At 40.5% G+C, this 24228-nt stretch overlaps 1 long non-coding RNA gene across 4 annotated transcripts in view; it reads left to right on the top strand.

Annotated features, from left to right (window-relative positions):
• The window catches only part of LOC309850311, a 161983-nt gene extending 137973 nt beyond the window's left edge, over positions 1-24010 (top strand). For 3 of the 4 annotated variants that reach the window (XR_014304182.1, XR_014304183.1, XR_014304184.1), the window contains 2 exons: positions 377-610; positions 7183-7564. This is a non-coding gene — a long non-coding RNA (uncharacterized lncRNA). Of the gene's footprint in view, positions 1-376; positions 611-7182; positions 7565-22336 lie in introns of those variants that run through there. The other variant, XR_014304181.1, reaches the window with a different exon arrangement.
• Positions 24011-24228: the final 218 nt, after the last annotated feature.

The following is a 24228-nucleotide window of genomic DNA, read 5'->3' as shown; positions in this document are numbered from 1 at the left end:
TGTAGATTCAAGCTCTGGCCTCAAAGGCAGAGGATCCCCGTTAGTCATTTCCAACTGGGATCATGGCCTTTGCCTTTGGTTATGAGACATCTTTGTGTCTGTGCACAAAGTGTGGCTTGTAGGCATGGCTGACAGACCACTGTGCCTGACCTCTTCCGGGCTGGGACGGTGAGCCCCCAAAGTGGTGCCCAAAGGGCCTCAGACCCCATGGGTAACTTGGAGATGCTGAGAAGTGGGATGGTGCCTTAGAAAGGGCCTTGGAGAACTTGGTGCTAGACCTGGGAGTACCACCTCCTGGGGCGAGTAACTGGAGTTCTCATCTGTAAAATGGGCACAAGTTGGTGACTCAAGTGTTGGTTTCCTCATCTTTCCACAGAGCTCATCAGAGTTGTTAATGACGGCTGAACTCCTGCATACGAGACACTGGGCTTCGGAGCTGGCACCAAGTAAACTCTCCATGGAAGTTTTTATTATTATTATTATTATCGTTATTATTGATATAAGCAGCTTGCTTACTGCACATCGTTGTGAAGAGGGAGCTGCTGATGTGCTCTGTGAATGGGCAGAGCTCAGCTGGCGTGAGGAACGATTGCTTCAGAGGAAAGGAAGGGTAAGTTCTCCTAAAGCCTATCTGTCAAAGCACATTTCAGCATGACTTCTTGGTCAAGTGTCCTGAAATTTTTTACCTTTTTTTTTTTTTTAAAGACTTTATATATTTATTTGAGAGACAAAGAGTGCAGGTGAGAACACGAGTTGTGAGGGAGGGGGAGAGGCAGAGGGAGAAGGCAGACTCCCCACTGAGCAGGGAGCCTGATGTGGGGCTCGAACCCAGGACCCGAGATCATGACCTGAACCAAAGGCAGAAACTTAACCCACTGAGCCACCCAGGCATCCCGTAAGTTTTTATTTTAATAAATTAGTTAGCATATGGTTTCTATTAGTTTCAAGTGTACAATGGAGTGATTCGACAATTCCATATGTCACTGCTTAATCCCTGTCACCTATGCAACCCATCCCCCACCCACCTCCCCTCCGGTAGCCAACAGGTTGTTCCTTTTTTTTGTAGTTAAGAGTCTGTTTCTTGATTTCTCTCCCCCCATCTCTCTTTTCTCCCCTTTGCTCACTTGTTTTGTATCTTAAATTCCACCTATGAGTGAAATCATATGGTGTTTGTCTTTCTCTGACTGACTTATTTTGCTCAGCATAATACCCTCTAGCTCCATCCGTGCTGTTGCAAATGGCCCAGTATTCTTGCCATAAGAAGCTACTGTTTATTTTTGTCGATTCTGGGGACTCTGTGCATGGGTGAGCCGTTGCTCGGATGTGCCGCGGGTGAGTGAGGAGGTAGCTGTAGTGCCGGTGGGAATGTTCTGGAGCAGAACCAGGGTGGGGCCTGCTGCCTGGGCTGCACTTCCGGCTGCGTGTGAGGCGGTCACAGGGGGACCACCTGAGAAGGCAAGCATGGGAGCCATCGACCTGGAGGAGTGTCAGGACAGAGAAACGGCTCCCTGGTTTGCTTAAATACGTGTTACTTCATTTTGCCTGTGAGCCTTGTGGTTCCATTCCATAGGCATCTATGGCTCCGTCACTCTGCCGAGGCCCCACACAGAAGGGGCTGTGCTTTGAGGAAGCTGAGTGAAGTTCTCTCTCTCCTGGCTGAAACATGAAAAGATGGAAGGAATCAAGGCTGCCCTTGAAAATGATGTGAAGATGTGGGTGTACTAGAGCCCGTTATTTTTCTATAAGCGCATTACAAGGTTGCTTCACGAGGGAAGATTATTACCTTGCAGTGTTGTCCACCAGGTTTCCATGAGGCGTCTTAAGTGCAACGGGAAGAGGTCCCGGATGCCCCCGATGACAGCTGCTGGTCGTGACCGCGGTGTCTCAGAAGCTCTGGCGCCACACGCCTCACGGTTCAGGTGCCCCCAGGTGCCCTATAAGGCCTTGTTGGCGCCACTCTGAAACACCCCCCGGGGCCAAGCAACTCAGTAAGTCAGGCCAGTCAACACACACACATCTCACCTGCCTGGGGAAATTCTAGGCAGATAATGTGGGCACTCAAGAGAAACTTAAGACTAATATAATAATAATAATATTACACAGTATTTGTGAAAGACTTACTAGATGCCAGGCCTTTTCATACGTACATTACATGTGTCAATTAAGATTAGCCTCACAGCAGTCTAGTGAGATAGTTGGCATTATGATCATCATAAGGTGGAGAAATGTAGCCTTTGAGAACTTAAGTAACTTGGTCAAGAGCATAGTCAGAAGGGGCAGGGCTGGGATTCAGCCCAGGCTGATGGACTCTGAGCCCATTAAACCATATGTCAGTGGCCCTACAGACTTGATTTAGAAGTAACATGTAACTTTCTTTTTCTTCTTCTTCTTCTTCTTTTTTTTTTTTTTATGATTTTAGTTATTTATTTGAGAGAGAGAGAGAGAGAGAGAGTATGGGCAGGGGGAGGGGCAGTAGGACAAGCAGACTCCTCACTGAGTGAGGAGCCTGACTTGGGACTCGATCCCAGGACCCTGAGGTCATGACCTGAGCCGAAGGCAGATGCTTCTTGGACTGAGGGACCCAGGGGCCCCCAAAAGTAACAGGCGGCTTACAAAAGAAACAAAGTGTTGAATTAGGGGAATATCTGCTTAAGGTGTTTCTTTAACTGACTGCATTTTAATTTTTGGCCTGACAGATTTTTTTGTTATGGGTATAGGTTTAGTGAAAACTTAGTAAAAACTATGCAAGACAACTCTTACAGCCGAGGCCATGGGAGGAAGGAGGGAGGGCCAGAGGGGGTTGGGGGAAAAGGAAGGAAGGAAGAGAGAGAGAAAGGAAGAAAGAAGGAAAGACAGGGAGACTTACAGATGGTATAAATCAAACCTGTGCACGTCATTATAAGTTCTCCTATTTTCTTTCTTTATGCTTCCTGCTTCTTTATAGTGTGCTCTCCTCAGAGAAGTGAGAAATGGCTAACAGCAACCTAGCCCTGGGTCTAGTTCTGTGTCCTCCATGGTGGGGGGGGGGTGAGGGGGCTGCAAATCACAGTAAAGAAGGAATGAGGTCTGTCTTCTCTTGTGTGCAGCTCCACCCCAGGCACTGAGGGGAAAGCTCCGGTAGACATTCCCTTTGGCCTGGGAGCAGGAGCGAACCACAGCCAGCCTCTCTCCTCACCCAGTCCCATCTCAGGGGTTCCGATGTGCTCAGCTCTCTGTCCGTCCTCTGGCCCGGCAGCCAGGAGGCCTGGGGAAGATGGGGGTTTTGCAGGCCTCAGGGGCACGGCCTGGATCCACACCGGCCACTGCCCCTCGTGGGAGCAGCGGATGTGGGAGATCACGCCACGATGGAGCACCCCTCCTGAACCCGCAGCCTCTCCCAGCTGCCCCTGCAGGGCAGACCCCTGGGAGCGAGCCGAGGCGGCCACAGGGCAGCAGAAGCTGGTGGCAGATGTACAGACACAGAGCTGAGAGGCCGAGGGGCGGTGGTGGGGCTGAGGGTGCGGTGCTAGGGGCGCCTGATCTTGGGTAGCACTTTGCAGAGGGAGTGGAGAGTCTCCAACATCCTGAAGGGTTGCAAGTGAGAGGAAAGGAGAGAGGTCTGCCGGAGAGAAAGAAGCCTGGCGTGCACGGGTCCCTGCAGAAGGGAGAGCAAATGGGAGGCACCCAAGGACAGAGGCTTGTCTCCTGAAGGAGTGTTCAGCGGCTCCCGTGGAGTGGGACGTAGGCAGAAGGAGCACATCTCATCTATGTGAAAATGCCCGGGCAGTGACAGCTCTCGGGGCTGCAGAGTTAGAACTCTCTTAAAGTGCTTTGAAACACAAGAGAAAGTAGTATCCACCTTCTGAGTGGCGAGTGGCGGCCACGCAACCTGCTGCGTCGTTTTCACAGTTGATTGTTGCCTCTGGGTAATTGACTTAAGGAAATGGATAGCTTCTGTGTGCGTTTGTCCATTCTGACTTTGTAGGACGATTTTTTCAGGGGTGCTTTGGACTGCCTCTGTCCTCCTAAAATTCATGGGAAGCCCTAATCCCCAGTGTGACTGTACTTAAAGTAAAAGGAAGTAATTAAGGTTAAATAGGGTCCTTAGGGCTACATCTTGCTCTGATAGGATTAATGACCTAATAAGAGATACCAGTGAGCGCCTGCCCCTGTCCGTCAGGTGAGACCACAGCTAGAAGGCTGCCGTCTGGTCTGCTGCGGGAGAGAGCCCTCCCTAGGAACAGGATTAGCTGGTGCTTTGATCTTGGGTTCCCCACTCTCCAGAACCATAAGAAAATAAACTCCTATGTTTATGAGTGGTCTGCGGTATTTTGGTATGGCAGCCCAAGCCATCTAAGAAGGGAGGAAAAAAATGCTCCATATATCTGTAAACCCAATCTCCTATAGGCTGTGCTCAGAGAAGGTTGTGAGCTACTCTTTGTAAAACCTTGGGAGTATCCCCCAATAGTCCACCTGAGCCCCTAGGTTTGTATTTGGGAGGCCAACGTTTATTTTGGAAAGTCTGGATACATTTTGAAAATGGAAAGTGCTGTATGGAAAGTAGCAGTATTATAGAAGTGAGTAAATAGAAGAAGAGAGGAGAAACCTAAAAAAAAAAAAAAATCCTATGGAGAGGAGAATGCTTAGACCAACTTTAGTACTGAATATTTCCTTTTAAAAAAAATTCATGTGTCCTAAAACCAACTCCAAATGGAACCATATAAACCAAACACTAGAACCAGGGGAATTTTCCAGCGAGGGAGAACATTTTGATAATTTTAGTAATTTAGTTTTCTCATAAGGAAATAAAAAGGAAATTAATTCAATGATTTGTTACGAATAGTTACAAAAATGTACAGTTTCAGAGATTAGTGGGGACTGCAGTTCCTGCCGGAGGCAGCAATTTTCTCTGCTCTGCTAGAGGGGATGAATTATAATATTTTTTTTTTGTGTTCGAGGTGGAAGAGGGGAACGGGAAGCTCTCTGGCTCCTGTCCCCTTATCCTGGAAAAAGTACATACATATAGGGAATATATTTCCTGTTTTCTTGCCTTATTGCATTTGTTTTCTTCCCCCCCTTATTAATATTTGCTTAAAATTTTCCCCATCTTTATTGAGATGTAACTAACATGTAATATTGTGTTCATTTAAGGTGTACTGCATGATAATTTGATACCTGTAGATATTGTAATGTGATTACAACAGTAAAGTTACTTAACACAGCCATCACCTTACATAGTCACTTCTTTGTGTATGTGTGGGAGGGTGTATGTGTGTGTGTATGTGGTGAGAAATTTTTAAGATCAGCTCTTTTAGCCACTTTCAAGTATATAGTATAAGATTGTTAACTGTTGTCACCAGGTTGTACATTAGATCCAAGATATTGTTCATCTCAAAGCTGAAGGTTTGTATCCTCTGACCACCTTCACACATCCCAGCCCCCTACAAACCGCCATCCTTAGCAACCACCAATCTATTGTTTCTATGAGTTCAGTTTTTTAGACTCTGCATATAAGTGAGATCATACAGTATTTCCTTTTCCCTGATTTATTTCATTTAGCATGACACCCTCAAGGTTCATCCATGTTGTTGCAAATGGTAGGATTTCCTTCTTTGGCTGAATAATATTCCACTATATGAATGGCATATATAGAGATACACATCCAGAGAGCTCATATTTTCTTTTTATTCATCTGTTGATAGATACATTGTTGTTTTCATGTCTTGGCTATTGTAAATAAAGCTAAAATGAAGCTAGGGGCACAGAGAGCTCTTCAAGATTGTGATTTTATTTCCTTCTCTATATACTCAAAATAGAATTAATAAATCATATGGTAGTTTATTTTTATGGTTTGTTTGTTTATTTGTTTGTTTGTTTTGAGGAACCTCTGTACTTTTTCCAGAATGGCCATTCCCATTTATATTTCCATCAACAGTGTACATATATTCTTTTTCCTTTATATCCTGGTTAGCACTTGTTACTTGTTTTCTTTTTGATAATAGCCATTCTAACCTATGTGAGGTGATGGCTTCTTGTGGTTTTGATTTGTATTTCTCTGATGATTAGTGATGTGATGAATGTGGTAGACCTTTCCATGGACCTGTTGGCCATTTGTAGATCTTCCTTGGGAAAATATCTTAGCCAGATCCCATTTTCAATTGGCTTATTGGGTTTTGTTTGTTTTTTGGAGTTTGTTATTGCGTTTGACTTCCTTATATATTTTGGACATTAACCTCTTATCAGGTACATGGTTTGCAAATATTTTATTCCATTCAACAGATTGCCTTTTCATATTTTATTTCTTTCCCTGTACCAAAGCTTTTTGAATTAATAAAGTACCACTTGCTTATTTTTGCTTTTGTTTCATGTGCTTTTGGCGTGAAATCCAAGAAAACCATTGCTATAGCCCGTGTCAAGGAGCTTATCTCTCCCTGCCACCTCGTTTTCTTCTAGAACTTTTATAGTTTCAGGTCTTACATTTAGGTCTTAATCCATTTTGAGTTACTTTTGTGAGCAGTGTAAGTTAAGGGTCTAGTTCAATTTTTTTGCATGCAAATATCTAGGTTTCAGAGCACCATTTATTGAAGAGATTGTCTTTTCTCCATTGAGTAATATTAGCTCCTTTGTCAAATACTAGTTGATCATATATGCAAGGTTTTATTTCTGGGTTCTCAATTCTGTTCTAGTAACCTGTGTATCTATTCTCATGCCTATTTTTTTTTTTGATTACTTTAGCTTTTTGATGTAATTTGAAATCAGAAAGTGTGATACATTCAGTTTAGCTCTTCTTTCTCAAGATTGCCTTAGTTATTTAGGGTCTTTCATGTTTCCACATGAATTTTAGGATTTTTTTTTTCTATTTCCATAAAGAATACCATTCGAATCTTAATAGGGGTTGTACTGAATCTGTAGATCACTTTAACTAATATGGATATTTTTAACAATGTTAGTTCTTCTAATCCATGAACACAGAATATCTTTTCATTTATATGTGTTTTCTTTAGTTTCTTTCATCAGTTTTTATAGTTTGAAAGTATACTTCCTTGGTTAAATTTAGTCCCTTAAGTTTTTTTTTTTTTTTTTGTGAGGGGGGAGGCTATTCTAAATGCTGGGGTGGAGAGGTGTCTTTATTTCATTTTCAAATAGTTCCTAGTTAGTGTATATAAATGCGGTTGATTCTTGTGTGTTGATCCTGTTGTTTAGAAAAGGAAATGAGAGCTGCAGATAAGCAAATGAGAGATATCCAGAGAAAAAAAGAAAGAGAGAAACAGTCTGTGAAAGATGCTGCCAAGAAGGGCCAGAAGGATGTCTACATGGTTCCAGCTAATGAGATGATAGGTCAAGGAAGGTCATGAGCACTCTTTATGCATCCAAAGCTCACATGAACTCTGTGCTCAAGGGGACAAAGAACCAGCTGGTGGTCTGAAAATGGCTGGTTCCTTCCCTGCAAAAGAGCACAGAAGTGATGAAGGCCACTCAGAGTCTTGGAAAGACCCCATCAACCCAGGGCACCATATAGGAATTGTCCAAAGAGATTTCAAAGACTGAGATCATGGAAGAGGTGGTAGAGGATACTTTTGAAAGCATAAATCTCTTCACTCTCTGCAGAGGTTTGGAGATCTAAATGAGATTGTACTTCTAAGAGGTGGTTTAATAAATTCATCATTTTCAGGAGTATAAACAGAAGTATTTTTTTTTTAAGGAAGGGCAGAAAATCTGTCTTCCCTCAAAGCACTTCTGATGAGGACTGTACTTTTTTTGTTGTTTGGAAAACATTTGCTTTTTATTTCTTTTTCTTGCCTGATTGCTCCGATGTTACCTTGATACCAAAGCCAGGTAAGTCCTCTGGCTGGGACTTCCAGTGCTGTGTTGAGTAGGAGTGGGCACCCTTGTTCTCTGCCTGATCTTAAAGGATCAACTTTCAACCTTTCACCATTGCATAGGTGGTTAGCGGTGAGCTTGTTGTATATGACCTTCATTATGTTGAGGTATGTTACTTCCATACCCAATTTAAGAGTTTTTATCATGAAAGAATGTGGAATTTTTAAAAACTCTCCACCCCATCTCTTGAGATGATTATGTTAATGTTATCTCTTATTCTATTAATGTAATATATATCACATTTATTGATTTGCATTCATTGAACCATACTTGCATTCCAGGGATGAATCCCATTTGATCGTGGTGTGTGATCCTTTCAGTATGCTGTTGAAATCTGTTTCCTAGTATTTTGTTGAGAATCCTTGCATCTATAGTCACAGGGGTATTGGCCTGTAGTTTTTTCCCCTGTATTGTCCTTATCTGGCTTTGGTATCAAGGTAATACTGTAGAATTATGGCATGAATTTGGGAGAATTCCTTCCTCTCCAGTTTTTTGGGATAGTTTAAGAAGGATTGGTGTTAATTCTTCTTTAAATGTTTGGGAGGATTCACTAGAGAAATAATCTGGTCCTAGTCTTTCCTTGAAGGTTTTCAATAACTGATTCAGTCTTTTCACTTATTATTGGGTGTAAAGATTTTCTGTTTCTTTATGATTCAGTCCTACCAGGTTGTGTATTTCTAATAATTTATCTATTTCTTATAGGTCATCCAGTTTGTGGCTTAAATTGTTCATAATAGTGTCCTATGATCTTTTGTATTTCTGTGGTATCAGTTATCATGTCTCCTCTGTCGGTTACAATTTTATTTGAATTCACCCTCTTTTTCTTGGTTAACTAAAAATTTGTCAACTTTATCTTTTCAAAGAACTGTTAGTTTTTTTTTTTAATCTATTCTATTTCCTATTCTCTATTTCATTTGTTTCTACTCTATAATTTTCTTCCTTCTGCTTACTTTGGTCTTAGTTTTTTCTTCTTTTTCTAGTTCCCTGTAATGTTAAGGTCTTTTTTGAGATCTATCTTTTTTCTTAATGTATGCATTTATAGCTATACATTCTCCTCTTAGAACTGTTTTTTGTGCATCCTTTAAGTTTTAGTATATTGCTTTTCCATCTTTGTTCGACTCAAAATATATTTTGATTTCTCTTTTGATATTTTTCATTGACTCATTGGTTGCTGAAGAGTATGTTGTTTAATCTCACTGAATTAAACATTCGTTCTCTGTGCCCATGAGATAAACAGATGGCAAATATCACTGATAGGACACTTGCTATATTTTATGTGTTTGCGCTGTATGTATGCATTTCTCTATGTGTGCTCCTTGGAGCAGAGAGTATGATTTTTAATTTTTATGTTGCCAATGGTTGCACGATGCTTAAAAATGAGTTCTGGATGGTCATATTGGTTTTTGGATTTAAAAATAAGGGGAAAACTGTAACAAGTTTATTACTACAGAGAGACAAATAGATTTGAAACCAAATATGTTCATTGAAGGCAGTGTAAGAGGGCTATGCAAGAATGCAAAAAAGAAAGGTGATCAGTTCTAAATGATGGGTGGTGGCACGGAAAAGGTGCAAAGAGTAGGTGGTTTTGAAGATAATTTTAAAAAGATAAATAGATGTCGGTTTGCTTGATAGGGATAGGGGAGGAGCGGTTAGATGCATTGCAGGTAGAAAAAAAAAAGTTGAGCAGAGACATGGGTCATGGTGGCCTGAAGCAGCATTATGAATGGCAGAGATGAGAGATGGGAGGAATTTGCTGTGATGAGAACAGAAGAGGTAGACCGAAGTATGGTAAGAGAAAATTCTAGAGAAGAGTATCTGTATGTCATGCTAAGGAATTTGAACTTTATCTCAAGGATAATGGAGGTCTGTTAGAGGTTTTAAATCACAAGTGATATAAGTAGAACTACTTTTTGTTTTTGTTGTTAAGGAAGATCTCAGTTGCTGATGGTGTTCAGGAGGGTTTTACAAGGTTAAGATCAGAGTGACAGGTGTTTTAGGAAGAGGGAATGGTGGGGAGCATGTGGGAAAGCTAGAGATCAGAAAAAGCTTGGTTCACCAAAACAAAACAAAACAGAACAGAACAAACCAACACTTAGAGCAGAGAGCCCATAGTAGGGGTACCAAAGAGGAAATGATAAGGATCACACTGCAGCAGGGGGCACAGAAGAAAGAAGAGTGACACCGGAGGACAGTGTGGGACACTGGCTGGATATGCAGACAACGGATGGGGTTCAGGTGACTCCCCGTTTGGCTTGGTTGACTTGGGTGGACAATTTTGCTACTTACAACAATAAGAGAGCAGACCTGAGGAGGGGGATTTGATCAGTGGAATTGTGTACAGATTGTTTGGAGGTGCTTATGGGATACCAAGTTGAGATGGTTCAGCAGGCAGTATGTAATTTAGGAGGGGGGTTTGAAACAGAAATGACAACATTGGTGTCAGTAGTGTCTAGACCAGGAGAAGTTCAGGGAGTGAAAAAGTTATCTAGGGGAAATCTCATTCAATGTATTACAAAATACAAAGAGCACTAAAAATAAAATCCTGAGTAGAGAGAGGATGTCAACATTTAAGAAAGGGGCAGGAGCCAGAGAAGAAACTGGTGGATTTCTACATTTCTGACTAAGAAGGAGAGAGAGAGAATAATAAGAAACCAGAGATTCAAAACCAAAATGAAGACCTGAAGGAGTTTAAAGTGTACAAATCAACAAAGGGGACAGGTGGCAAGTGCAGCAGAAGTAAACACTGTCTGGGAAGAGATGATGGAACTGGATGAAGAAGGGTAAAGGGGTAGATCTCATGCTGAAGGGCAGATCGAGGGACCCATGAAATGGGAGGAAAGGGAATAAATCGGAGAGAGGGTAGGGAGGGCACCAGAATTTGTGATAGATTAAAGGATGGGGGATTCCTACCTGTTAACCCATACTTTCTCAGTAAAGTAAGAGTTAAGTTCTCTTGTTGAAAGAAGGAGGGGTGATGGTTGGAAAGAAATAAAGAAAATTGGAAAAGAGGCAGAATAGAAATTTTGGGAATCTGGAGAGGATCTTCTCGAGTATAAACGTAATCATGAACTGGGGGGTCCCATGGAGTCCCCGCATCTCCTCACGCCCCTGAAGTAAGACTCGTTTCTGACTGTCAGGCAAAGGATAGAAATTTCCAAAGCACATGAAATTGTCCAAATAACCTGTGAAACAGAAACTATACCTTAATGAAGTGTGAAAATCCACAAAGTTTTTCTATCAAAATGAAAAATACAAGCCAAGCCAAGTAACATGGGCTATGCTGAGATTGGGGTCACAAATGCCCAAAGATCAAAGACGAGGGAAACAACTAGCCTAGACTGTGGATAAAAATCGTTGTTATGATGCCTTCCGTCCTAACTAACAGACAAACAAATAAAAACACTCCAAGCCTAAGAGTAGATCGATTACACTGCTATGCTGGTGACTAGTTAGGTTTGCAGGCTATAACTTTGGGGTGACACAAATTTAAACAGTTTTGAGTGCTTAGCAACTCAGCCATAAGAGCAGAGTCAGATGGTAGATGGCCAGTTTGACCCAATGCTGAGAGTTTTTGTATCCTATGTAGCAGAAGGACAGAGCAGAGGGTCCTTCCCTGGAGAAGCAGCTGAGTCCTAAGTGGAAGGCCAGTGTCCAATTAAAAAGAGCATTGGATCAAAAGCTTTAGCTTCCTTGTCGCAGTGAAACAGACAGTGTTCTGGTTAGCCTAACCACGGCAAAAAGATATACATTAAACATTAATCATCAATTTAAAAAGCTGTTCATAATCTAGTAATAGAAATGTACTATCTTGATATAATTTAAAATGTGTCTCTGAGACAAACAGCCAATATGATAAAAGTAAAATAGCGGAACATTTTTTTTTCTTTTTTTCGAGCAGTCTTATTAAAGGTAACAGCAAGATAAAAGATGACATCATAGTTATTCACTTTACACTATTCTGAAATTACAGCCAGCGAAAAAGAGCAGAAAACAGAAATATAATTATTGGAGAAGAAAGAAAAATTATTATTTACAGACAATCTGATTATCTATCTAGACAACCCATGAGGCTGAATTGAAAAATTATTTGAACTAGTTAGGAGTTTAGAAATATGGTCAGTTATAAAATTAATATATAAAAAGTTTAGTACATGCCAGAATTTTACCAATTAAAAAATATAATAAATAATTCCTGCTCACTGAAGTACATAATCTTAAATATCCAGGATTAAATTTAATAAAAGTTCTGCAGAAGCTACATGGAAAACAATTGGAAAATTTTGCTGAGGGACATTAAAAAAAACAACAACCCTAAAATAAGGTGACACTTGCTGTTGTATTCATTAATGGTAGAATATGGCAGTATAAAAATACTGTTAGTCCCCAAACAGATGTGTTAATTTAATGTGATTTACATACAAATCCCCAACTGTTTTGTGAAACTACTTAAACAATTATTATGACTTTACCTACACATGTGAGCTTATTCTCATAAAAGCTAAGAAAAAAACTGGAAAAAAAATGAGAGGAAATTTGTACCACCAGGGAGCCAAAAATTATTTTAACTGTACATTTGTACATCATATAGACCAATATAGAGCCCAAAATGAACCCTAGGGTAATGAAGAACTTAGACTATGCTAATGTTGATATTAAAATTGGTGAAAAAAGGATTGATTGTCCATTATGTGGAGCTAGAGTAAATGATTAGCTATTGAACTCACCTGCCACTCCACCCATGTAAGCACGTGTCTGGATTTGCCAGGCTCCATCAGCTTCTGTCACTCCTGTCTGCCACACAGGACATACAGCAGTTCCAGGACCCAAGTCGGACCCAGCTGAGTCTATGGTATAAAGCATCCCAGAAGTGTAAACCTTGACCGTTAAAGAAAGGAGATAGTAAATCTCTCTCTCTCTCTCCTCATCCTCCCTGCTCCATCGGACTCAGGCATTGGCGCTGTGTGTTTCCCTGGGAAGGCATGACCAAGCCTTTGCACCACGTTTGATTTTCTTTCTGCCCGCCCTTCCTCATTTTTCCTTTCTTCCCACTCTTGACGTGCTGACATCACTCTCCTGCAAAATGTTTAACATATAAGCTTTTCCTGCTTTGCAAGGAACTGGGGCTAAGACCCAGTCTTTCTTTGCACTATGTACTAAAGTACATCACAGATCTATGAGAACATTACAATGTAAAAACTACATAAAAGATGAAAAAGAAAATTTTAGTTTGTCTATAAATGCGTATGTTATTGAGGTGTCAAAAATCTTTTTAATGCAAGAATTTGATAGGTATAGCTTTCCAAATTCTAAACTTCTGCAGATTAGAAATACAAACAAAGCTAAATAACAACAAACAAAAAATATTTGGAATGCCTTTGGCCAAAACAGATTAATATATTAAGTACTGGTGTAGGTTCATATGTAAAGAGTTTTCACAAATAAATAAAAAAAACATGTCTCATTAGAAAAATAGACTAAAGCTTGAACAAGTAATCCACAAAAAAGAAACACAAATGATCCAAAAACATATGAAAAAATATTCGGGCTTACTGAAACCAAGGAAATACAAATGAAAACAACTATGATTTATTGTTTTCTCTGAGAATATTTGCTAAGATTTAAACCAAAGGCAGTGTCACAGATCTGAGAAGGTGCGTCTGTACTTTTGCAAACTACTAGGAGGTCTGTAAATTGCTACTTTTTTCTGGCAATATGTATCAAAAGGTTTAAAAATGTTCTTATCCATTAGACCAATAAATCCAGGTATAAAAATTTATGCTAAGGAAATAACCAGAGGTCAAAGACTTACATGGGAGTACATTCGCAGCCACATTTATAATAAACAATTGGAAACAATATAGATATCAAAGAAAGGAACTGTGTAAATACATTTTTATATATTAACAAGATGGGATTCTCTGCACCCACTTCAAATTATGGTTTTGAAAATATGGGAGGCTCTGAAAAGTGTTCTCAATATAGGCTGGAGTAATAAAAAATGCATATAATAATATAATGCAAAATAAACTTCTAATTAAAAAAGAAAACACAGGGCTTATGCAATATGTACAACTCATTTTTCTCCTTTTACATCTTCTCCAAAACTAAACTAAACTAAACTCGACGAGAATTAGAAGCACAAACATTAAAAAAAATTAATGGCGAGTCACTCAGTGGCTTTTTTAAAGAGTAATTTTTGCTCTCATAATCATAAGATGTTATTTTTTAAATGATTTTGGACCCTAGGCCTAAATGTGAAAGATGAAACTATAAAAATTCTAGAATAAAACATAAATTCAAATCTTTGGGACGTTGAAGCAGGCAAAGATTCTTTAGAACATAAAAAGCTCAAACTATCAAGAAAAAAAGGTGACAATTGGATTTTATCAAAACTTAAAAGTTTTGTTTTCAAAAGATACTATTAAGAAATGAAAAGGCAGGCCAGGTGAAAGAAAAACATTTTCAACACATGTATTTAACAAAGATACAAAGAAACTTAACAAAGATACAAAGAAATTGTATCTAGATTCTATGAAGAACTCTTATAACTCAAGAAGAAGAAAACCTGATTTTGAAAATCTTTGACAAAAGATTTGAATACATGCTTTACAAAGCAAGATCTGCAAATGGCTAAGAAGCACATGAAAAGATGGTCAAAATAATTTAGTTATTAAGGAAGTACAAATTAAAACCACAAAGAGACATCACTACATAGCTACAATTTAAATGGCTCAGTTGGTTAAACAACTGCCTTGGGCTCAGGTCATGATTCTGGAATCCCAGGTCTGAGTCCCTCATGGGGCTTCCTGCTCTGTGGGGAGTCTGCTTCTCCCTCTGACCCTCTCCCCACATGCTTTCTCTCTCATTCTCTCTCTCTCAAATAATAAATAAATAAAATCTTTAAAAAAATAAATAAATGTTAATCATACTGAATGCTGACAAGGATGTGAAACAAAAGTCTCACATATTGCTGTGGAGATAGAAAATGGTGCCACTACTTTGGAAAACAATTTCTTTAAAAGTTAAACATGTTCCTACCATACCACCAACTGCTCTATACCTAGGTATTTACCCCAAAGAAATAAAAACATATGCCCAGATGAAACATGGTGCACAATGTTCATGACCATGTATTGAAATAACCTCAAACTGGAAATAATCCTTGTCCATCAACAGGTGAATAAATAAGCAAAGAGTGGTACATTTCTACCATTGATTATTACTCAGCAATTAAAAAAAAAAAAACAGGTGAATTGCTGATATATACACCACTATGGATGAATCAAAGTAGTTTTACTGAGTGAAAAAAGCCAAGTGTGAAGGACCACCTACTGTGTGATTATATTTATATAATATGCGGGGGGATGAAACTGATCTAAAGTGGCAGGAAACATCAGGAGCTGCCTATGGCCAGGAGAAGAGGGAGGGATGGAGGGTTAAGGGACACAAGGTAATTGTGGGGGATTATGAAAATGTTCTATATGTTGACCGTGGTGACAGTTCAATGGATACATCCAGTTGTCAAAACTCAGTGAATTGCACACTTTAAATTGATATAGTGAATATATAAATTGTGTATAAAGAGAGTTGATTTTTAAAAATTTCCTTCTGGGTTCCTTGCTGGATGAAATTTATCCAATCTTGATTACTCCTTTGCTTTTTGTCTTTTCTTCCATTTGATATTTTATTATTATAATAGATTTAGAGACACAATTATAACAGTTTCTGTGTGTGTGTGTGTGTGTGTGTGAGAGAGAGAGAGAGAGAGAGAGAGAGATGGGGGTAGAACTGAGGAGAAAGAGACTGTAGATTCCAAAATGCTAGAGTATTTTTGGTAGTGAGGAAATTCCAGAGACGTGGAATCCCGAATCCAGATGGAGGCATGGGACTTGGAGTAAGCTGGAACACTGGGGAATCTGAGGTGGACACATGAGAGTCTGAAGTAGCCATGTCTGATGACCTCAAATGTTCTACATCATGGAGTCACATGAGGATCCTGGATGGGCAGGTAGTTGAGGAGAGTAGAGTGTATAATACAAGTCATGGAGAGATAACTAAAGAATGCAGTTGAAACAGGAGAGGGTCAAGGGATGAGCAGAAAATTCCAGACCTCGAGGAACCCTCTCCATCCTCTCAGTAGGTGTTCTTCTAAGATATGCTTGAAGGACAGCGTGCTGCTGACCACTGATTACCATCCCCACTTCTCAGTTGCTCACCCAAATCTCATAAACATTTGGCAAATGTCTAGACTTTCACTGTGGAGAAAATGGAGCTGCTTCTGTCCTGATTACTGATAGATCTTTGTCTGACTTTCTCAAGCATCACCGATGGGACCATGATACTCGTGATGGAGATCCATTTCCAGCAAGCAACATCCCTTATTAAAGGATTATGTTATTTTGCATATAATATGTCCACTAAAGAGCCTTTGTTTTTTTGCTGGCATGGTCTCTGTACTTCTCCACTAAGAGACTCCTTTGTGCCTACCAAGTAGATTGTGAAGTTGGAACAGCGGCTGGGAAGAACCGTGCCAAATAAATTTTATTCTAATGACTTCGGTGTGTATCATCAGTCTTAGATAATTGTACTGTAGCAGGTGTGACTTTCTTCCGGGGGGCAGGCTGTTAGAATACATGACATAATAATGCCACGATCAGTCTGATGTAGCCCTCACCAGGGGTAAAGACATCGAGGGTCCCAGACTCCTATCACTACTGTAGAATGACACATCAACAGAGCATTTGGAGGTGAGCCATCAATCCCAAAATACATTGTTAAACAATGTATTTAACAAAATACATTGTTAAAAATAACACCCAATGAAAAGAATATTTGGATCTTTGGGACCCTATGAAGAAGGCAATGAACAGATTATAAATGGCATCAGCTTCTGATGTTTTAATCTGGGTCCTCAGAATTTGACCTTAGGTAGCTGAATCATCATTGCATCATTACTGGGAGTATAGCAAGTTTCCCCTTCCACCTTACCCTTACTTCTGTTCTTCTAAAACTAGGTAGAGAATGTATACATAGTATTGCTGAATGATACTTTCCAAATATTAGTATCTGATCTCTCTGTGATTAATTGTGCACTTGATTAACCTTAATTGCCAAGATAGCAAAAAAGAACACTCTTAATGATTTTTTGATGTTTTGTGTTTGATCGTGGTTGTGGAAGAACTAAAAAATATTGGTTTCAGGAGAGAATAATTAGCCAATTAATTAATTGAGGTCTGTTTATATTTTTAATTTTCAAGGCATTTGTTGGTCTTGATTAAAATATTTTATTTTCACTCCAGTCATTAGAGCTCCTAAAGGGGCAGTGGGGCTATTAAGTTGAGTGTGTAGCTGGGAGTCCTGCCGAGCTGGCTGTGCTCTATCCATCCACCCTTTTTTTAAAGTTAAGAATGAGGTTGAAAATTCCAAAATACTAAGAAAATATCCCAAGGGCCTCTAGAGGCATAGGATCTGGGATACACCACAAAGAACTGGACCTGAAAAGCTCTGTTCTGAGCGGTTTTATAAGCATTACACTTAATCCTCACAACGCCTTGCGGTAGGTTTTCTTATTGTCCCTATTTTTCAGATGAGAAAACTGAGGCATAGTGAGATTAAGTAATAAATGCGCATATTCACAGAGCTAGTAAGCAGGTGAAAAAGGATTTTTATCCCTATTAGGTAGGCTGAAATTCTTATGGGTGTATTATAATTAGTCTAGCAAAATTAGCTAGTATGACGTCTTTCTGACAATAAATGCTTAATAGGTGCCAAAATACATTTGGTAGTATTAATTTATTCGGGTTTCATAGTAAGACAAAATCGACTGATGTTTACAGATTTCAAGGTCTCAAGCCAATAGGAAATGATAACCCTTAAATCCGGTACAGGGAGGAAACTGAGAAACATGCCCTTTGTCCTTCCATGCTGATGTCAGTGTGGTTGACAGAGGACCCGTACTCTGTCGCCAGAGTCGCACTGGTGTGTGTGGTGGTGAGGTAGGGAGGAGGTTAGGCTGCTGCCGTCGGTCACCTAGAGATTCCCATCTCGGTTCTTTGGTTTGTCCTGGTAATTTTAAAACAGCCAGTGAAACCAATCACATTGGAGAAGAAGTGGGTGTCAGGCAACACAGAGAAAAAGCAACCAAATCTCTAGGCTGATTGCCTCCGACCGATGCTCACAAAATTAAGAAAGCAACTTGAACTGGCTACTTGTTTTCTTTCAGACCCTAAACTCCCAGCTATTTTGTTGAAGGACAAACACTAAAGCTTGGCCCATGAATTTTCCTGTGTTACTGGGGAGAGTGGGGTGGTGGAGTGGGTAAGGTGAACGACTGACTTGGTACTTCTTGCTTTTTTCAAGGTTCATCTCACTGAACTCTCTTCTAAAGAACCATCCTTAGTGGTGTATTTGCTAAAAACTCTAGCAGATTTACAGCCTCCCTTAACATAATAATGAAAGATTTTTGGTCATTCTCTTAGTGAATTTGGTAGTTTCTGTACCATCATTACATACATGAAGTCTGTGATATTTAAGCAGATTTTTGTTTAAATTTTGTTCTGCTTTTTAGCGATTTTTGCCTCTTGCTTATAACTTTGAGAGGACTGTATCAGGGCTTACACAGTTAATAAAAGCAAACTAAAGCAAATAATCACCTTCTAATACTTCTTTCAGCATATTCTAATTTTTTAATGGAGAAAATGCATTCTTAAATTAAATATGCATAATAAGGAATACTAATAATAAGAATAAAGTGGAATATGTGAGAATGAATCTAGTGTTGTAAGCAAATGCATTTGATTTGCTAAGGATAAAAGCTGGCTCGAATCAGTAAGAATCAGTGCAAAAAAGAAAAGCCCTCATAATGTTCATAAATTGTCCATAATTGTATGGATTTTAAATATAAAAGTTGGCAGTGGCAAAAGCTAAAAGCCATTAGGAAGTATACCATTGTGTGGTGCACTAGGAGCAGTAAGTCACAATCGTATGAAAAAAAAATCCCCAGCTAGAGTTTTCTAAAATTTTGATAACCATACTTGAGACTTATCTTGATGTTTACTACAATGCATGCATTGTTCAGCATGGCATGGTCTAATGCATACATGAATCATATTTGAAAAGAGCTACTAATTAACATGAATAGTCTTCTTCTGTGAAGGTCGTTTATTGCAAAGTTCTATTTCTTTCTTTCTTTCTTTCCTTTTTTTTTTTTTCCTAGCTGAATATTGCTAAAGGAGCCCTCAACAACAGCCATTAGTTTAAGAGACTAGTCTGTTTTCTGCCTGGCATTGGGTTAGAGTTTTAAAGAGTCTTTTTCTCCTGCGAAGAAGCCATAAAAATAATATTTAAAAGTAAGGGGGAGGGGGAAAAAGAGGGGGAGAGAAGGGGAGAGGAGTAGAGAGACCTTTCTCTTCTTAAGCAGTACATCCATTCATTAAGTTTTATTCTGTCACCAGCTGTATTCTCTCATGAACTTCTTGTTATCGTATCGAAGAATTGTTGGCTAAATTGTTAGACTTTACTTCAAAAGGGATTGATCAGGAGTTTTTGTTTGAAAACTGGGTTGGCCAGCACTTTCCTCAGAGTCACTGGGAAGGTCCTTGAAAATTTTTCCGTGGAAGTAAAAACACTTTGGGACCAGGTTCTACTACTTTGCACTGAAGGAACTTCTAGAACCTTCTACCATTTCTGTTTGGGATGCGTAGGTTTTTATTTTTTGGCTTAGATGTTTCAAGGAACTTAGCCAAGATGAAGGGATTTCTCAGGACCGTTGGGAAACAATATTACTCTGTGCTAAAAATCTCTCTTAGCTAAAGACCATCAGTCAGAATTTTGCCTCCATTTGTCATAGTTAATTTTGTGTGTCAAATTGGCTGAGTTACAGTGTCCAGTTGTTCAGTCAAACTAAACAGACTGGGCCAGCATAAATGTTGCTGTGAAGATGTTTTTTAGATGTGATTAGCATTTAAATCAGCAGACTCTGAGTCAAGAAGATTACCCTCAACAATGTGGGTGGGCCTCATCTAATCAGTTGAAAGCCTGCAGCGCAAAGACAGATTTCCCAAAGAAAAAGAAATTCTGCCTTGGAACTGCAGGGTGGAAACCCTGCCTGTGTTTGAGCACAGATTTTGGACTCAAGACTACAATGCCAAGTCTATCCTGAATTTCCCACCTGTTAGCCTGCTCTATAGACTTACCAGGCCCCACATCCTGTGAGCTAATTCCTTAAAATAATCTTTTAATCTCTTTATCTATCTATTTATCTATCATCTATCTACCTATCATCATCAAATACATATATTATTTGTACTGATCAATCTGGTTAAAATAAGTCCTTGAAAATTTGTCAATTAAGTGCTTTTTTTGCTGTCTGAAGACTGGGGAAGTGTCTAGTGGCTATTATTGGAATTGCCTGAATCACCCCAGCAAGGCTTGGCTCTTGGAAATATCAAGCAGCAGTTCTCACACTGACTTTGTAATGTACACCTCCTTATTTTAAGTTTTGAACCGTGTAAGTGTTCTGAGAGACAACATGAAATAAAAAACATCTAAGAGGTCCTTTCATTTGTACCCACTTGCCCCGAGGGTCTCACACCACTAGTTACCTAGTGAAAGGGGCACAAATATGGTGGGAGGGGGGACTAAACCCCTCAGAAATCACCTTGCGCATCTTCCTGATACCCCCTTCATGAAGTCAGTGTACCAAAGTCAGGGTTTACTGATGGTTGATCATGTGCAGGTGCCTTATTCAGCTCTGCCCCTGCCATTTAAGGCTTAAACAACAGTTTCTTATTTTTTGGAAGTCCAAGGTCAAGGTCCAGTAGAGTTCAGTTTCTTTTGACGGCGTTCTTCCCGGTTTAGAGAGAACCACCTATTTTGCTGTGTCCTCACAGAGCCTTTCTTCAGTGTGTGACTGTGGAGAGAGAAGACTCCATCTTTATGATCTCATTTAACCTTAATTACCTCCGAAAAGCCCTGTCTCCAAATGCAATCCCTATTGCAGTTAGGGCTTTAACACATGAATTCGTGGGGGCAGGGACACAATTCAGTCCAGAACAATGCGGTACTCTCTTTTATACTCAAGATATGTCTTTATTTGAGAACTCTCCTGGAGACTGCAATGGTGTGGGGGGTACCAGGCAAGTGTACCAATGTCTATACCATGAAGCAGATTGTGATAAATGCTAAAAGCCAGGGTCTACAGGACCGTAAGGGTTGGAGTAGCTGCACACAGCTGGGTGATCAGGAGACGCTCCCGAAAAAGGAGTCCTTGCATTAGTCACTGAAAGGGGGAAGGACTTTGGCCAGTGACAAGATGAGATAATCTGCTGGGTAAAGATGGGCAAAGAACAAGCAGCGGGAGAAGAACGCAGGATGGAAATGGTCAGAGAAGACAGGCTGGTCCGGATTGTCTGGCGTTCACTCCAGTGTAGCAGGGACTGTGGTAAGAAGGTAGACTGAGGTCAGAGAACAAAGGACTGACATTCCAAGGGACTTGTTGGGAAGGTATTGGTGAGTCACCAAAAACTTTTGCCTAGGGACATACTGGTTATTTTATAAACTTCCCTTTACTGCTACTGAACACACTGCCTCAAACATCTTTACCGGAAAAGTCTGATTTTACCATTAAGAAATTGATTTGTCCAAAACCGGGCTGTTCCCCCTCCAGATGGAATCTTGCCCTCTCGCAGAAACATGTCTGTGGGGGTAACCTGACAGGGGCTGGGCAGACCGTCAGGGAAAGGAAGCGGCGAGGCTCCGAAGGAAAGAGTTTTCTCAAATGAATAGCAGAAAGGATGTTGCAGTGTGTTTTCCTGTTTGGGAAGTTTAATTCTTCACGGTTTGCTTGGCTGTCAGAACGCTTCACATTTTTATTTGTGAACATACATGGTGATCATCTTTAAGACAAAAAAAATCTGATGGCAGGTCCCTTGATGCCCTTGTTCAGAGCAGATGTTGCAATCAGAGCAGGGCTTTCAATTCTCACCTCTGAGATGTTGTCAATTGCATTAAGAAGCATCTCTCCTCGTCTTCATGTTTTACATACAACTTATTAAGGTCATGTTGGGGAAAGAAGTTGAAAGAGACAAACTTAACAGATTTGTGGATTGCTAAGACAGAGCCGTCGTCTGCACTGATGTAATTACTCACAGCTCATGTGACAATCAAAATATATAAACTCAACAGGGAAGAAACAAGAAAGATGCACACACTCGGTTCATCAATATAGAACAGTTTTGCAGACCCAGAAGGTTCAGGAAAATTTCACCAGTACTCCGTGTGTGTGTGTGTGTGTGTGTGTGTGTGTGTGTGTGGTGGGGAGGGCAGTGAGGGGGAAGTAGAAGCAGAGAGGGATGTCCCGAAGAGTGTCTTCTCTTAGGAAATGGCAGGGCTCAAAGGATTTTGGATCCCAAATTGAGGCACAGAAGTTTTTGTCATGGCGGGAAGTGAAGTTCTCTTGTCCCACTTCTCTCCGCAGTGAGCCCTTGTCTCCAGCTTCCCTGACGTGGGGCCATCTCACCTCTCCTTGAACCCTCGCGCAGGCTGAAGTTCGAACATTCCAACTGGTTGTTTGGACTCTGCTGGACACAACCTAAGTCTGCATGGCAGGGTGAAAATTAGATAAACAGCCACGCTGACTCCAGGGAGAATTTTTTTTACGCAAACATCTGTTTCTTGAATTTGGCCAGGGTAAGGCCTAAGGGAAGGCGGAATTTCAATTGATGAAATAAGATCAAGAAGATGCTGCCTCAATTTTTTCCCCCCCTGTTTGGGGGAGTATAAACCCTGGGTCCCTCTAGCATCACAGAGGGAGGAAACCCTATCCAAGTTTCCCCTGATACTAGATTTATGTCCAATTTCAGTTTAGATGAGATCATGTGGATGCTTTTTCTGGTACTTCGCGGGACTACAGATGTAACCTGCTTTGAAAGAAATCCCATGCACGCATATAAAAATATGGATTTAAAGTGAAGATGAACAGAGCAATCTGTAAATATCTACGAAACACTTCCTGTGTGCCTAGCACTGGGCAAGACACTAAAATGTATTAAAAGAGTAGAGGGGTGAGTCTTTGCATGGAGGCAACCTAAAGTTTGAAAAGGGAATTGAGGTGATAAAGAACATTAAAATATGACCCATGATTTGGTACTAAATCGTGAGGGATTGATATTAGTAGCTGTAGTTATTTGCATTAGGAGAAGGCAGGGGGAGCCCCCAAAGCTGGAGAAGTCTTTAAAAGGGAAGCTTGAATTATGCAGGATCTACGGGGTTGAGAAGTTCTGAAGGTGGAGCCCAGGAGAGGAGCATTTCCAGTGGAGGAAATCGCAGGAGCTGGCGAACACAAAGATCAAGTCAATCGATTGTCCCTTGGTCAAGAGCTAATGGGTGGGCCAGTGTTAACCCCATTTACCAAGGGTTGGATGAAACTTGGTAACCGGTCACAACAACAGCTAACACTCATTTAGCACCTACTATGTTCCAGAACTGTTCTAGCCCCTTTGTGTTTTTTAAATTATGTATGGCTCCTCACAAACCTGAAGTTGTCTGGTCTCAGGTGGTCAGGCCAGTATGGGTCCAAGGGGCTAGCACTGGTGGCCATGGCTTTGTAGAGGGATGGCCAAAGGCGAGATCGCAGAGACCTCTCCCACAGGCTCCCAGCTCTCGCTGGGCTAGCTGGCTAGCCAGAGGGTCCTGGGTGAATACTACTGTTACACCCTCTTTAGGCATGAAGAAACTGAAACAGAGAAATTAAGAGACTGACCCAAGGTCACACAGGCCCTAAGTGGCTAAGCTGGAGTGAAACCCACATTTCTCCAGTTCAAAGCCCACAGTCTAAGATGCTAAATGAATGAGGAGAACAGAAGTGTGGTGAGCAATGTCATATTGATCTTGCCAGGGTGAGGGAAGGTTGCATAGGAGAGAGAAAGAAGAGGTGGACAGTCATTGCTTCATTCTTGAACAATTCTTTGTGTGAACTTTTAGGAGCCCAGAGTGAACTTAAAGGTGAGTCTGAACACCAAGATTTAGGCTTTGCAAGCCATTTCAAGGCACCAGAGTTAGCCAATGTATGCCTCAAGCCCTTCCAGTAAAGGAGAAAACTTATCAAAACGTTGGTCTCAAGGTTCTCCACCGGTTCAGCCTTCAGGGCCAGCCCTGCTGGAGAAGACAGAAGTGGCCCCACTTTGCCCGTTATTCATTTAAAACATTCCAGAGGTCCCTATATTTAACCTTCTACAGGGACTTTGATCCCTGGAATTCAGCGAACCCTTGGGATCATGTAGGCCTAATTTGCATCTCATGATAGAAAAAGCAACCAACCAATCTAATTCAGGAAAAAGAAACTCCATGATGTGGGGTTGGTACTCAGAA

The sequence above is a fragment of the Mustela nivalis genome (genome assembly GCF_964662115.1).
Source record: "Mustela nivalis genome assembly, chromosome: 16".
Classification (NCBI taxonomy): Eukaryota; Metazoa; Chordata; class Mammalia; order Carnivora; family Mustelidae; genus Mustela; species Mustela nivalis.
Note: the sequence above shows the minus strand (reverse complement) of the source record. Positions and strands in the feature narration are given on the sequence as shown.